A 5,825-nucleotide genomic window follows, 5' to 3' on the forward strand; every position below is an offset into this window, starting at 1 on the left:
AGCATGCTGGCCTTCATAACAGGAGGGATTGAGTATAGAAGCAAAGAGGTCCTTCTGCAGCTGTACAGGGCCCTGGTGAGACCACACCTGGAGTATTGTGTGCAGTTCTGGTCTCCAAATTTGAGGAAAGACATTCTGGCTATTGAGGGAGTGCAGCGTAGGTTCACGAGGTCACTTCCTGGAATGGCGGGATTACCTTACACTGAAAGACTGGAGCGACTGGGCTTGTATACCCTTGAGTTTAGAAGACTGAGAGGGGATCTGATTGAGACATATAAGATTATTAAGGGATTGGACACTCTGGAGGCAGGAAACATGTTTCCGCTGATGGGTGAGTGCTGAACCAAAGGACACAGCTTAAAAATATGGGGTAGTTCATTTAGGACAGAGATGAGGAGAAACTTCTTCACCCAGAGAGTGGTGACTGTGTGGAATGCTCTGCCCCAGAGGCAGTGGAAGCCCAGTCTCTGGATTCATTTAAGAAAGTGTTGGATAGAGCTCTCAAGGATTGTGGAATCAAGGGTAATGGAGATAAGGCAGGAACAGGATACTGATTAAGGATGATCAGCCATGATCATATTGAATGGTGGTGCAGGCTTGAAGGGCAGAATGGCCTACTCCTGCACCTATTGTCTATTGTCTATTGTCAATTCATATATTCAGTGTTGCTAATGGTGTGTCTTGGGATAGTACAATCTGAGTTTGATAACTCATAGAATCATTGAAACCCTATAGTGTGGAAGCAGGCCTTCGGCCCATCGAGTCCACGCTGACCTCCTGTAACCCTGCATTTCCAATAGCTAATTCACTTAGCTCATACATCCCAGGACACTATGAGTAATTTAGCATGGCCAATCCACCTAACTGTAACTTAACTTCACAGAAAAACAATTATTTTTCAAATGTTGATGCACTAATGCAACTATTTCACTCCCATTTGTTTCATTATGTTTCACTAGCCCAGTAGGACACCATTGTTACAGTATTAAACTTACTTTGACTGGCTTCCCTGTGAATAGTTCAATCTTTGGGCTTAAATTTTATCTTTGGGATGACGTGGAGGTGCTGGTGTTGGATTGGGGTGGGCAAGCTCCAGGTAAGTACTGGATGACAAAGGGTACCCTATCGGTGTGCTCTGATGAGGAGGAAAGCGACGGACACCTTAAGGTGTTGAAGGATGCCTTCAGAAGAATGTAATATGACGCTCAACTCATCGATTGCCAGTGCCAATGTGCCACAGCAAAAAATCCCGCAACCACCTTCTATTGTCCTGTTTTGACGGCATCACCTTCATAAATGGTTATGACCTTTTCACCTTCATTAGTTTCTACAGTTTTGGTGAAAAGTTACATTCTCAAGTGAGAAAAACGTTTTGCGATTTACATATGAAAAAACTGAAACCAACATGGTCATTCTAAAAGATGAGAGACTTAACAAACAATCCAGGTCTTTTTCAATATATAATTTCAGTTACATCACATTGTCAACTTTTGCTATAAATTCTGTGTCTTACAATCTTATTCTTCACAACCACCTGATGAAGGAGCAGTGCTCTGAAAGCTAGTGTTTCTAAATAAACCTGTTGGACTATAACCTGGTGTTGTGTGATTTTTAACTCTCTCAAGCACGTAGACACACACACACACACCTATGGGGTGAATGATTTCATCCAAGATATGAGTTTATTTGCAGGTACATTCTATTTTGTTCAAAAAACTCAATTCGTACTCACAGTCAGTTAATGTGGCATTTCACAAATTCCCGTTTTCAGAACAAGACAAGCCTGATTTAAAACTTGGACACAGACTCTGAAGGCCTCACACCTACAATGCAGTGTCTGACTTGACATGTCACATTTTGTATCTCTGCCTGACTGAAGTTTGGAAAGTTAGGCAACACTGATAAAACCTTTAATTATCTCGGGCAGTGACTTGTAACAGATTCTGAATTTGCATCTTAGTCAATCAAAACTTGCATTTCCTTTCTAAAAGAGTTCTCCAACAGCCATTTTAGGTTTGTTCACTGCACTTACACCAATTGTATGATGCTTTGATCTCTCTGCTTATAGGGAGCATTGCTCTGAAAGCTTATGATCTCAAATAAACCTATTGGACTATAACCAAGTGTTGTATGATTTTTTACTTCATCTTTGGGATGGAATAAGGAGTCGGGAGTTTTTCCCAACATTGCATTCTGCCTCTAACCCGATGGTACCCACCAATGTCATTTTGATCCAGAAGATGCAGGTTCTATTCAGAGGTAGACATGGAATGTGAGGACCCTAGTGTCTTGATTATATTGCATTATGTTTTTCTCTCTCCATAGCTGCCACTGACCTGCTGAATCTTTCCAATGTTTTGTTTCTGTTTTTATTTCAGCTTTTTGGGATCTTGGTGTCCATGTACACAGATCTCTGAAAGTTGCCACCCAGGTAAATAGTGCGGTGAGGAAGGCATATGGTGTACTGGCTTTTATTGGTAGAGGAATTGAGCTATGTTCTATGTTCTATGTTTCCAACATCTGTAATGTTTTGGTTTTGATACTTAAATTTTTGGATTCAATCATCTAACTCTCCCAGAGCGGAGAGTGGCAGGCAGATTGGAAGTAGAAGACTTGGCCACCCCTGGACTATCCTGAGAGGAGATATCTGGAAGGACTGTTTGTGGCTGCCTCATGGCACTGCCCGATCTCCTTGTGAAAAAGAGGCGCTTGCAGTGCAGTCAAGAAACCTTGTTCATTTTTCACTTTCTGAGGAAAGGAGCTGTAACTGAAATGACATTGCACAGTCAGAGGCTCTGAGGAGTTTCACCTGCACAGTGCTACACTAATCATCATGGCATGGCTTCCTATGTTAAAGATGCTATATAAATGCAGGTGTTGTTGTATGATTGCTATATTGTCTCTGCCCTTTATATATTGAGTTGTTCCTTTCACATTATTATCCCCTCAGTATCCCAACATGCTGCTTCCAATCCCCACAATTGAGTTCCCCAGCTTTCCTCCTGCAGCAGTGGATCCTAATAACACACTTTTAGTTAACACACCCCCAAGACTGACTGTGGCCCATCTCCTTGCCTGACTTAGACAACTTCAAATGCTGACTGACCAGATCTCCAACTGCTCTCTGTGCAGCTCCCTGGCTGTATTCCTGCAACTCCCCCTACTGGTAGCACTGGACCCAGAGATCTGACTGTGGCCCAATTCTGGACTATAGTTGTACCGCCTCTGACCCTGACTGGCCCAAGTGTCCGACTGACAGTGTCCATGCCCTTGGATTGACGTTGATGGCTGCTGGGTCCCCTTGCCTTAACTTGACTGAGGACTACTCCTCCCAGATTTTGAGACATGGCCATTTTGTGGAAACATATGCAATTGTGCACATTGAGTGAGCCAGTAAGGATTCCTGAGATGCACCCTGATCCAATCCAGGGGATGGGCTCCTGTCTCAGACCATAAAGTCTTCTGACAGCAGCATTCCGAAGATAATGCCCGTATACTCCAAGTGCAACATTGAAGTGTAGAACTGTACATAAGTGGATTGAAGATGTTCCATGATAATGTGGTGGCTTTGGAGGCCAAAGTCCATGGATGGGGGTGTGCCTAGTCCCTGCCATGGAGCAGGTCTGAGATATTGGTGTGTGCTGTCCAAGATGAAGGCCTGGAGGAGCAAGCAACAAACTGGAAATGCTAGATAACAGATCAGACTTCCACACTGAGAATTGTCACCATCTGGTTTCTATTTGGCAGTTAAGAAGATGGGGCACTGCATATTAAAGAGGTAAGATCACGTAATAATCAGATATTAATGCATGCTAATGTATACAACACTAATCCGCAGTGAGAATCTCATCCCATCATTCAACTTGGTTGGAAATGGAACCTTTTGCTCTTAATGTTGAAAAGCTCCTCGATAACCATCTCACACAATTTTTCTAACTTACTCTCCAATGTTCTCATCATTCAGGGGCTGAGAAGATTCTGCCCATAATCCTTTTTGAAAGGTTCATTCATCTGTCAAAATAAAACGACATTCCCCTTGATGTGTGGGTGTGGGTGTGGGTGTGGGTGTGGGTGTGGGTGTGGGTGTGGGTGTGGGTGTGGGTGTGGGTGGGACATGATCAAAAATCACTGACACCAGGTCATAGTCCAATGGGTTTATTTGAAAACACTAGCTTTCAGAGCACTGCTCTTTCATCAGATGTTACTGAGAGAGGAAGACCCTAGACACAGAATTGATAAGCAAAAGATCAATGAGTCATACAATTCATGCAACCGAATTGAACACACATAAGATGGCTTTTAAATCCTTAATCAGTTAGAATGGAGGTGCAGGTTTCAATTGATTAATATGCAAATCCTAGAATTTCTTTCAAGTCACTGCCCCGCGATAACTTAAGGTGTTATCAATATAAAGGAGGTGACATCTCTGGTCTAACAATGTATTTTAGGCATGAGGTCTTGTTTGGAGTCTGTGTGTATCTTGAGTCAGACTGGTTTTATTTTCAAAATAGGAATTTATAAAATGCCACATTGACTGACTGTCTACAAATTGTGCTTTTTGAATAAAATGAAATGTTTTGCAAATACAAATCTGCAAATGCAAGTTCACCCCATAACTTATATGTGTGTGTGTCTGTGTGGTTGAAAGAGAGAGGGAGAGAGTGTGTGTGTGTGTGTGAGTGCATGTGAGTTTGAGTGAGTATATACATCGGAGTGTGTGTGTTTGAGAGACAGAAAGACAGTGTAAGTATGCGAGAGAGTCTGTGTGAATGTGTTTATATGAGAGAATGTGTGTGCATGTGTCCAAGGTGCGAGTGTATAGTGTGGTGGGATCACCTATAATGCAACTTGAACTCAAGATTATGGTTGATGCCATCCTCATGGGTACAGAACTTGGCTGTCAGCCTCTGCTTGGTGACTCTGTACTGTTGTGTATCCTGAAGTCTGCCTCAGAGGACATTTACTCGAAAACCCAAGATGGAGTGTCCTTATCGCTAAAGCGTTCCCTGACTGTGAGGGAATATCCCTGTCTGGCAAGTGTTGCACGGTGTCCATTCATTCGTTATCATAGTGTCTACCAATATACCATGCCTCAGGTATCCTTGCTTGAAGCGTATGAGATATACAACGTTGGCCGAGTCACATGAACACATGGCGGGTGGTGTCCCCACATGTAATGGTAGTATCTGTGTCAATGCTCTGACATGTCTTGCAGAGGCTGCCCTGACAGGGTTGTGATGAAGGGCTTTTGCCCGAAATGTTGATTTTCCTGCTCCTCGGATGCTGCCTGACCTGCTGTGCTTTTCCTGACGTTCTTGACTCTAATCTCCAGCATCTGCAGTGTCCACTTTCGTCCAGGGTTGTATGGTGTTGTGTTTGATATTGTTGTGAAGGCTGGGTATTTTGCTGCAAACAATAGTCTGTTTAAGATTTGGCAGTTGTTTAAAGGCAAGACATGGAAGCACAGGGAAGATCTTGGCAAGCTGCTCATCATCATTGATGATGTGTTACAGGCTGCAAGGAACATGGTCTAGTCTTTCTGCTCCCAGGAAGTACTGGATGATGAAGGGTACTCTATCGGTTGTATCCCACGTCTGTCTTTTAAGTATGTCATTACAATTTTTCACTATGGTTTGTTGGAACTGGCAATCAATGACTTGAACATCATATTCTGTTCTTATGAGGATGTCCTTCAACACCTTCAGGTGTCCATCGCATTCCTCCTCATCTGAACAGATCCTGTGTATGCGTTGCACTTGTCCGTAGGGGATGGCTTTTTTAATATGTTTATGGTGGAAGCTTGAGAAGTGCAGCATCTTAAGGTT

The sequence above is a fragment of the Chiloscyllium plagiosum genome, chromosome 32 (genome assembly GCF_004010195.1).
Source record: "Chiloscyllium plagiosum isolate BGI_BamShark_2017 chromosome 32, ASM401019v2, whole genome shotgun sequence".
In the NCBI taxonomy this organism is placed as follows: domain Eukaryota; kingdom Metazoa; phylum Chordata; class Chondrichthyes; order Orectolobiformes; family Hemiscylliidae; genus Chiloscyllium; species Chiloscyllium plagiosum.